This window comes from Saimiri boliviensis, chromosome 2, assembly GCF_048565385.1.
Source record: "Saimiri boliviensis isolate mSaiBol1 chromosome 2, mSaiBol1.pri, whole genome shotgun sequence".
NCBI lineage: Eukaryota > Metazoa > Chordata > Mammalia > Primates > Cebidae > Saimiri > Saimiri boliviensis.
Genome location: NC_133450.1, coordinates 157,708,296 through 157,719,895, shown reverse-complemented (window position 1 = coordinate 157,719,895; position 11,600 = coordinate 157,708,296).

Here is an 11,600-nt window from a genome sequence, read left to right as displayed (position 1 = left end):
ACTGGTCCAAGGACCACTCTTTGAAATCCCCTGACTACTCTTCAGTCTTCCCTCTAAAAACACATTAGAGAAATCTTTTGCCAACATTGATTTGAAGGGCCACTGGAGATGTTGAGGCTCCACCTCACAACTGTTGGACCACCTGTGAGTTCTCTTGTAGCTCCAGTGGATGGTTTCTATACATGGTGACAGATTCCCACCCAAGTCTCTGAGTTTCTCTATTTCTCTGCCTGAGGGCTTTCTCCAGCACCAGGGAATCTTGCTCAGCCTGCCTGTAGGGCAGCCTGGAAGGGCTAGGGATTGGTGGCTTCGAGTGGAAAAACCCTCAACTAACAAGGGATGGCTGTTGGTGGATAAATACCCAAGCCTCCCTAGCTAGTGAAACAGTTCTGAGGTTGTTTCTTTGTAATACTTCAGACAATTAAGTTGCAATTGCCCACAGAAAATGTAATACTCCCTTTACTACTTTTTCTCCCTTCCTTGTTTCACTTTCCCCTCTCCTTCACTCCTGCTTTCCAAGATCACCTCCAAATAAACTACCTACACCAAAGCCCTCCAACCGGGATCTCCTTCAGGACAGGCAGTGGGATTTACATAGAGCCATCTTTCTACTTCTTCCGTTGCCTGGCCACCCACTTATCTTGGTACAGCTCTAAGTAGGACAGTCTCAAGGGAAATTGGCTATTACTGGAGGTGGGGCACTTGTTATTATTTATTAGAGGCGTTTAAATAGCAACCAGACCACATTTCAGCAAGAACAAATGAGAGGCAGTAAGGAGCAACCTTTATGGGTGTGAGCTCTGGAGCCACAGTGCCTGATTACAACCTCAGGCTTGCTGCTTACTAGGTGAGATACTGGGTAAATTACTAGGTCTTTGTGTCTCAGTTCCCGTATCTATAAAATGGGGGTAATAATATTTACCGCCGTTTAGGGTTTGGGGAGAATGAAATGAGCTAACACATAAAAAGTTCTTAGGACAGTGTATATACATAGCAAGCTCAATAAATATTAGCATTTTACCAAATTTCTGGGGCAGGGACTCCAGAATAATGGGGGAGGAGGCTTCTAAGTCTTTTCCGACCCTGGTGTACCTTCTCTTCATATCAGGAACAGAACAGCCAGCTCTCCACCACTTGCTAGAGCAGACAGTTGGCAGAGAGCTATGCGTTCTCAAATTGTTTGAAAAGTGAAATGACTCTCTTGTCCTTCTGTTAGCCTATGTTCCTTGTTGATTTTGGTAAACCACCTGTTAAAATTTTTAGAAAGAAAAAATGGAGACAATGAAGGATTGTTCTAATTGTTAAAAGTCATTAGCAATGGAAGCTTCCTAATATCTTTCTGTAAGACACATCCACAGCAAGTGATTAGGGAGCATAAACATACTATTTACTTTAAAAATACTTTTAATACCTACGGTACATCCTCTCTGTAAAAAGTTTAGAAAAAGAAGATGAGCCATAATAATCCTCCTTCTAACTAAGATGTTGGTTTACATAGCTTTGTCTGTGGATGGATGGATGGATGGATAGTTAGAGAAATAGACAGAAAAATGAGATTATACAAGTAGCTTTATAACATTTTTCACTAAATATAGTATGAATAGCAATCTGTGCCTTGAAATAGTATTTTGCATCTTTTGACTGCCTCTAATTCTACTCTTAGAAGGTGATTTACTTTTAAACAAACAGGGTATCTTGCTATCTAATGTCTCTGAAAATACAGATAAACAAGAGATTGGACAGAGTCTGTAGATAAATGTCCATACAAAGCTTAAAGGGATTAGCTGAAAACAGCCAACAGGGAAATGCTTTCCACATAGATAATTTTATGGGTAAAACTGGGTTCACCAAACCTTTTCCTAAAGCTGCTAAAAAAAATAAAATTCAAACGTATTTTTTAAATCTCTTCTCCTGGTCTCTACTCTCCCACAGGAAAAATTACTGAAGATGGGTTAAGAAAGACATTTCATTAGCATTAGCAAGGAGAGTTATCAAGTTGACTAGACAGAATATAAACTGAATTGTAAGCTTGGAAATAGTTCTGATTTCAATTGTGGGCATCAGGGAGGAAGCAAAACATAGAGCCTAGGCTAATATTTTGTTCTCTAATTTAAAGGCCATGAATGCGAGCTAATTATATAGGGTACATTCCTCTGTGGAACTAGGGAGAGCTGCACTTTTTTGTGTGTGCGTCTTTCAGGTACATAATGTAGAGGGCACAAAAAAATCAGACTCTTCATTCTGGGAAGTCAAGAACATACTATCCCCCTATGACTACGTATCACGAGACATAAGCGACATAACCCAAAATTGATTTCTGACTTTTATAATTAGTTCCAAAATCAAGAGAATGTACTAAGTATACTAATACATTATACAAAGGCTTGAATGGAAAAGAATTAGAAATAAAAATAGGTAAAGGATTTTAAGTCTGTCTTGGAGTAGTGACTACCACTAAATGAATTCAAAAGTTATTCAACTTTAAGTAGTGCTTTGAAGAACGTGGAAAGACTGAGAGACCCCATTCATGTTAAATCCTTCTCATATCATTCCAATTGGCAAGTAAGCAAGAATGCATACCAGGAGAGGTCAAGGTGATTTCGAGGCCATGATGCCCCACTCCCTGTGCAGCTAAACAGTCTGGTTATGGAATTCAAAAAGAAATGAAGGCAGGCAGAGGGACTTGGAATGGTGTAAGGGGGAAAGGAGGTAATACTGAGAACGTTGAAGTGGTGAATTTGACTTTCATGTGGAAACAATTGGTGACATCACTAATATCTTCAAAAGAATGATGACAAAATCCAAGTGGCACAAAAGATGGGAAATCTTGTTTTAACATACTTTGAGTGTATAGGACATAGATGCAGAATGTGAGCAGAGAAGATAAAAAGACTTGAACCTGCCCATTGATAAGTAGAAAATGAGTCTGTTGGCAGAGTAGAAAGGAAAAGGCCATCTTCGTTGGTCCAAAAATAAGACCATTCTTGCTAAGGATCTAAATATGTGGTATATCAACAGAAAGGTAAAAGACAGTGGTAAGCATCTTTGCTTTGGACCTGGAAGAAGAATTATGCCTTCTCTGGGATAAGAAATAGGAAAGGCTTTAAAAGTATGCTAAGCTAAATAATGGGAAGTTAAGAAAAGATGCTGTTTAGTCAGAGCTGGAGATTTCAAGTAAAAGTTGGGATAGTAAAATTCGAACTCACTGCTACAGTGATTAAAAAAATATATATATATTGTATTATCGTGAGAAAAACGGAGAAATAGAGACAAGCATTGATGCAAACCTCTTCAAGTTAATTTCCTTCTTTTCACAAAAAAGTAGATGATAGAAGACCAACCTTCTTACTGGTAATGGTAAATCAGCACTGAAGCTCAAAGTTTAGAAAATGTCTATCCTGGGAAGTGGAAGAGTCAGATTGTAAATGGGGTGGGATCACATTTCTGCCCAGGGAACTGTTGGGTAAGAGAGAGTGAACCTAGATTAGACCTGGAATGAACTTTAGTAAAAGCAAAAATCTTTACATTTTACAAATGTTCAAATGTTTCGCTTTGCAAGTTTTGCCTCAGAGAGAAAAGTTTGCCAAACTCTTTCATGTGCTAACGTCTCAAGACAAAGTAAACCTTAAGGCAAACAAAAGCTTTGCTTAGGCAAAATAGCATGAACAACCTTGAAAACAGACACATTGAACAGAACCTGGAGTATGAACTTGTCTGCTTTCTTTCCTGTTACTTGATTTGCATGTAAACGATACACCACTCCTCCAATCCTATCTCCACCCTATTAAGGTATTTCCTTTTGGTATTTCTATTTTTTTTTTTCAAGAGGAAGAGAACTATTACTGTTTTCTGCAAGGTATAAATGGAAGCTAAAGTCAACTCTATACATCACTAGACAAATGAAATGGGATGATACAATTGGCTAACTCACACTTATACTGGAGAATATGAAGGCCAGTGATCACCAGGGGGCTTTTGGCTCTCTTGGAATTAAGAACTACACCAGGGATCTGCACACAGCCACCTTTTAAAAATTATTATTGTCTGTTTCTCTCTTCTGTTGAGGGATATCACCATAAATCATTTGATCATATTTTTACCACTAAGGTCACAGCTAATTTTCATGGAAGGACCATTAAGTGGATGGCATTGATTATTTATTTTGGTCAGTTACTGAAAACCTCAGATTAGATTGACTAGGTGTTTTGAATTGACTACTTAATTGAAATATATAACAATTTAATTAAATATAAAATGCAGACAATTGACAACACCATTACAAAGAAAAATTTTGAAATGGAATTGAACAAAGGGATGGTTAGGCTGAATTATTAAGAAATGGGTCATGTGAAATAATACATCATAGCCACAGAAGGGCTCGTCATGGCTCACAGAATGTCCAAGTTAGCTGAACTAAGGCTAGCCTTTCTCTCTGCTTTATCAACGAGTCTTCCAAGAAGAAGAGCTATGTATATAGGGAGAGACTGCTAGGATTTGAATGTAAGGAGAAGAATGACTGAGTGGGTATGGTATGGAATGATAGTATTCAGAACAATAAGAATTAATGCAGATGCTCTGAGCAAAAAGGTGAAGTCAGTAAAGTTACTTTATCTTTTTGAGCCCTAGTCAAAACCTGGGTGAATAATATGTATATTTTGGTAGTTTGTGGGGATTAAATGGAGTGATTGAATGTTTATGAATCTCCTACAGTGGTGCTTAGAGCAAATGGTCAACAAACGTAGCAGCTGCTGCTGCTGCTGCTGTTAACGTTACTGTGAGGTCAGGCTTGTTTCCCAGATAAAGAAGTTGATGTTTCTGTGTATGCTTGCCTCAAGGCCAGCCATTTCACAATCCTTATTAAAAAGCACGGTAATCAGGGGACAGAGAAAGTAAAGGCCAGAGACTACAAATAAAGGGCACATGTGTCCCATGCCCACTACTTCTACACCCAAAGCAGACGTAAGTAATCAATTGTAGTACTCTTCATTGACCCTGAGCACAGCCTCGAAATCCTTCCCACATTCTTTTTCAGGCAGTTCCCAGTTCGGTGATTCAAAGGGAGCACTTGTGATAAAAACTACTTGGTAAAATAGAATTAGCTCAAATGAAATCGCACTTAGGGAAATAGTATTCATGGGGAAAATGAGCAGAAGTTTTTTCATTTTTAAAGGATAAAACAGCTTTGAAGGAAAACGGGAGTTGATTAATGCAATGAGCAAAGTTTGTTCTGAAAGGAGATTCCAAGATTCATAAACCATCCTTTTTCTCAAGATACTGTTTTGTCATAGTAAAGGAAAACACTGAGCCTAGGCTAGGGAAAAGCCATATGCGGAACACAGTGTTTTTGGTAACAGCTGCTGAACAATTGAGGAGACGTCAGGTCCTGCCTCTGAGTGCTTCACCTTGCTCCTCTAAATGGAAACACAAGTGCCTGAGGATATTTGAAGCATGACAAACATTGTAGGAGTGCTGATGTAAAGCCCTGTAAAGAATCTCCATGCCTGATCATATAACAGATGGCTCCCTACAAAAATCGTTTTAATATTAAACAGACAATCCAGGCCTATGAAACATTCTGCCATAAATCTGTAACTGAAAATATTAAAAAACATCCATTCAAAAAGACTGGAAGTTTTTGCAAGGAATTTCTTATGCATATCAGAGCTTATATCAAAAGGAATGTCCCTTCTTATCTAAAGAGGGGATTTCAAATCAATTCAAAGGTCTATAGACTTAAAAATAAATCTTAGATTGAAAGAAAGGTGTTTGTCTCTGTATGGGTGTGTGTGTGTGTGTGTGTGTGTGTGTGACTTTGCCTAGTTGATCTCCTCACATACCTGTACTCACTGAACACCTTCCTCAGCCTTTACTGACCCTCGTGGATTCTATAGTCCTCTTGCCCAGCATGGATCCCATGCTCAGACATTTTGGATGACACTCTTTTTAGGACACTCTGGAACTTCTGACTTTCTTGATTTTCCACCACTTCCATTGCTACTCTGGCAAGAGCTCTGAAAGTGAAGGCTTTTGAGGACTTAACAGTTTTCTGGATCCTCAAGTTACTGCTGCTGAGATTTCAGTTCAGTAGTATACCTGATTTTGTGCAACCTTCTTTGTTGCTGTTACTCGTTTTTCATTGCCCAAAACCCAAAACACCTCCCAACAATTCATAGTCCTAAGTGAACTCTCACCCCATCCTTTGCCTATCTGCCTTATGCATGGATAAAGGAGAGACCTGCCCAGCATCTCACTTCTGGAGAGCGGCCGTCACCTGCTGCCTGGCCCACCTGCCCCTTCACACCTCATGAAAATTCCTGCTTCAGGCCTCCATGGGGTTGTGTTAACATCTGTAGATTCCAGCTTCTCTGAGATCAGAACCCCGGGAATTCAAGAGATTTTAGGAGAGATGTGGAGAAACTCTTAAAAAATTAATTAGTCATATATTTGTTTAGCATGATTTTTAGAAAAAAGTTATCAAAACCATAATTTCATGGGCTTTTGAATTATGATTAAGGGAAGGCTAAGGAAAAACAGGGAGTCGATTTAAAGTTGACTTTGAAGACTCAAGGTAAGGTGAAGGGAGGATGTGAAACAAAGACACCAGATGCTAATCTGAGGAAGACTCTGTGGAATGAAAGGATGTTTGATGGTCCAAATTAGAAAACATAAAGGTAGTCTTCTGCACTGGACATGTGTGTGTGTGACTGGCACATGGCATTATAGTCTCTGTCCCCCTCTCTTTCAGGTCATAGACTTTTGTCTTCCCTGTACAGATACTGCAAGACATAGCGTTTCCAATTTCCATGTTATTGAGCTAGGTAATACGACTCTTTAGCCCTTCTACCGCACCATGACAGCAATAAAATCTCTTTAGAGTTTAGGAGTCAACTGATTTTGCTTCCACACAATTCTCCAGTCCTTTAAAGAGCCATAGCAACTAAAAGAATTTACTGGTGATTGGTGGTGGCTGTTAGTGGCTTTCTTTTTGTTTATTTTGATTTATTTACTTAACAAAAGCAAGAAATATCAGTGAAGAGAAGGGTGGTCAGCCCCGGTTGTCCTTAGCTTCCCGAATAGGAAGTCTTTTGTTAGCATCCATTCACACCTTAGGGGACTCTGAAATCAACATAGCCTTCCTGACCCAGATAGGCCTGTAATCATAAATGGTTATATTGGAGGGAATGTTAATAGTTCCATAGTCCTTACTTAACCCGGGAGGGGATTTAGGTTTAAGTTGTCATATAATAAAGGCTTCAACATCTTTACTTTAACAGCTGCTTACATAGAGCTACGGCAAGACTTACTCCAGGCACTTCACTAAGAGACGGATTTATTTTAATCTCCTTAATAACTCCACGACTAAGTGTATTTTATGTCCCCATTTTCAAGTTGAAAAGATGAGGCACGGAAAAAATACATAATGGACTCACAACCCTACAAAGAGTGAGAGGAAATTCGAACTCGGATTCTCATATTTTCCACCACTATCCAAGGCTGAAAACTACTAAAAAGCGGACAGGCCCTCATATGCAAATTTATCTAGACTCTAAAAATGAGGTGGAAGAATAAAAGACAATGGTATCTTTACACTATGCAGTCCTCCAAGAAGAATCACACATGTGGTCCTCTACAACACACACACACACACATACACACACACACACGCACACTCACATATGCACAGATAGGGCTGACTTCATAGGTGTGCAATCTGCGCAGTCTCACAGGCCCTGCACTTAGGACCTTCATAGAGAGTTTAAAGTTCTGTAGCCATCTTGAAATTCTTTGATTTTTGAACAAGGAATCCTGCATTTTTATTTTTCACTAGGCCCTGCAAATGATGAAGCCAGTCCTACACATACGCGCACGCACACACAAACACACACAGACACTGAACACAAGTGTGTTTGGAATAGGAGGGGTCCCTATACTATTTACTACTTGAAGGCAAAACTGTAGCTGTTGACTGGTGTATCCCAGATAATTCACCAGATAATTAGAGGGAATGAATGGAGAGATGACGCTGAATCTGTGTTTGAGGAATAACAGAACAAATCTGTCCATAAGTGATCAGTCCCTACATTGGGGGCAAATCTGCTTATTTGATACCCTCACAGCATCAGCAACATACCTTGCAAAACATGCTTATTACGGGAGGCTGACAGCAGAAATATTCTGTGGTGAGGTCACAAAATTTAATGAACACCATTGCTGAAAATAGCTAGTTCTTTAAATTTGCCTACAGTTATGTAGTTACAGTTCATACTTCTTCTGAGGATCAACATAAATTTGCTGATTAGGAGAAAGATAAATAATTTGATCTAGATTAAATTTAGTTCAACTACAAAATTTAAATAGCTTAATTTTGGGCGGGGTGGGGGTTGGCGCAAAATGTTGTATTCTTAAAGAACCTATTGCTTCTCCTGCTGCTTTGTTTAAAATGTCATGTGGGCTGGGCCCAGTGGCTCACACCTGTAATCCCAGCACTTTGGGAGGCCAAGGCAGGCAGATCACCTGAGGTCAGGAGTTCAAGACCAGTCATACCAATATGATAAAACCTTGTCTCTACTAAAAATACAAAAATTATCCAGGCGTGGTGGCATGTGACTGTAATCCTAGCTACTTGGGAGGCTGAGACAAGAGAATTGCTTGAACCTGGGAGGCGGAAATTGCAGTAAGCCGAGATTGTGCCACTGCACTCCAGCCTGGGCAGTAAGAGCAAAACTCTGTCTCAAAAAACAACAAAGTCATATGTTTAGGGGCAAGGAATGGGAGGGAGGTTGGGTAGCAGAGACACATGCTACTCCTCAGGTGTGTGCTAGCTAGAATCCTCCTGGTCTCTGGGATATTCTTTACCCATCGGTATCATCCTTGCCTTGTTGTCTTTGGATGCCATCTTCTAAGGCTGATTTAATTTAGAATTCATTTTTTTTTTTTTTGAGACGGAGTTTCACTCTTGTTACCCAGGCTGGAGTGCAATGGCACAATCTCAGCTCACCGCAACCTCCGCCTCCTGGCTTCAGGCAATTCTCCTGACTCTGCCTCCTGAGTAGCTGGGACTACAGGCGTGTGCCACCATGCCCAGCTAAATTTTTGTGTTTTTTTAGAAGAGACGGGGTTTCACCTTGTTGACCAGGATGGTTTTGATCTCTTGACCTCGTGATCCACCCACCTCAGCCTCCCAAAGTGCTGGGATTACAGGCTTGAGCCACCGCGCCCAGCTGAATTCATTTTTTTTTTTTTTTTTTTAAGACAGGGTCTCATTCTGTCACCCAGGGTGGAGTGCAGTGGTTCAGTGCAGACTTCAACTCCTTGGTGTCATGTGATTCTACAGGTACACAACACCACACCTGGCTAATTTTGTCTTCTTGTAGAAGAAAGTTTTTTCCATGTTGCCCAAGCTGGTGTCAAATCCCTGGGCTCAAGCGATCCACCCACCTCAACCTCAAACAAAGTACTGGGATTATAGGTATAAGCCACTATGCCAGTTCAAGCTTCCATTTTTGTGACTCAGTACCTCTAGCTGTCTAGTCTTTTTTACGTGGCAGTTCACCCCCAGCATCTGCCTTAGCAGACTCTGTGGAATGCCCATTGGCTTCCACCCAAAAGCCGCACCATCTAAGAAGGAAGTATAGCTTGGGTATACTAAACTACAGGAGTTCCTCTCTCTAAATCCGTTCATTTCTGTGGCTATGCCCCAGGGCAGTAGGGACAATGCCTCTTCTTTACCTTGAGGCGTATCATACTGATTTAATAACACATCTCCCTCGGTCTTTTAGGGTAAACCCAGAGAGGGCAAAACCAAGACGTTTACGTCTGGTCGCAACACCTCCTTTGCCTATCTCCTTTGCTTCTCCCTACTATTTTCAAGGACAAGATGTGAGGTTTTTCTATTAATTATATGTCATATCTGTTTTTCTTTCTGACTGAAGATTAGCCTTAAAGACAGACTTGGCCTTGATATGATAAATGGAGCATGAAGAAATTTGGGAAAATTCTTAAGAAAATAATCTGGTTTGTGAGATATTCTTATTGCACGATCCAACCCAATGTCAAGAGTTGAATGTTACCTCCTCTTTGTCTGCATACGTTCTGCTTTAATTACTAAGCTTCCCTCAGACAAACAGATATTGAGGACAGATGTAGAGTAAAAATCTTATACTCAGAAAGCTTAAAAAAGAAAATGACACTGTTTAAAATTATTTATTCTTTAAAAACTGTACCATGATGATCACTCTGCTTTAGGGATACAGAACAGTGATATCAGTGATATCTTCTCTTTCTTTTCTTTTTTTTTTTGACGCTTGTTCAGACTGGAGAGCAGTGCCACAGTCATGGCTCACTGCATCCTTCAACTCCTAGCTCAAACAATCCTCCCACTTCAGCCTCCCAAGTGACTAGGACTAGAGGCAGGTGCCATCACACCCTTTTAATTGATTTTACTTTTTGTAGAGATGGGTTCTTACTAAGTTGTCTAAGCTGATACACTATCTCCTGGGAATGTGTGTCTTTGCCTTGGACAAAGGCAGGCTGTGTGTCAGTTGTGTAGCCTTCCTCTTGGTTTCACTTGTTGGTCTTGTACAAGTAAATCTCATTTTATTGCACTTTGCTGCATTTTGTAGATAACGGTTTTTAAAAATCGCAGGTTTGTGGCAACTACGCATCTACCAAGTCTATAGGTGCCGTTTTTCCAACAGCATGTGCTCATTTTGAGTCTCTGTCATACTTGGATAATTGACACAATTATGTTTTATTTTTTCCTACATAATGAAGGTACACTCCTGGCCCACCCTGTAGTTAGACATAGGAATGATTCTGACCAATAGGCTACATGAAGAAATAAAATGTGCTTGACTTTTGGGCGGATGCACAGGAGAGCAGTCATGACAGTTGGCAGCCCATGTATTCCAGATAGTACGGCTACAAGACGGTGAAGCTGCTGCATCCTGGGTCCCTAAGTCAGATGTGGATCAGAGCTGCCCCAGCAACCTGCAATGGAAGTAAAGTGAGAAACTCTGGATGTGTTAAGTCTCTGACATTTGGGAATTAAATTTTCACTGTGACATAATCTAGCCTAATCTGACCGGCAGAAATGAAATGGGAAAAGGACTAAAGGCACATGTCTGTTTCCTCCTGCCCACCTTTAAGGAGATTTTAAGGAAGTCTCACTCAACATCATAAGGCTGCTCCTATCGGCATGGAAGGCTAAGAAATACCATTTTTTAACATGACATATGCTGCATCCACTATTAGTCAAGAAAAACAGAAGGATAACTATTGGGCAGGCCACTAGCATGGCTTGCCACAGTCTACCTCCTTGCTTACCTATCATTCAGATGCACCCTTATTTCTAGTGGGATGGAAATAAGGCTTGTACCAGGTCACAAATTCCAACTGTTAAAATTTCAGACATTTTGTGAGTTGATTGTAAGAGATAGCCATTATTAAGAATTAATATATAAGTTAGGCATGATGGTATACAACTGTAGTTCCAGTTACTCAGGAGGCTAAGGCAAGAAGATCATTTGAGCCCAGAAGTTCAAGGTTGCAGTGAGCCCTGATCACACCACTGCATTCTAGCCTAGGCAGTAGAACAAGAC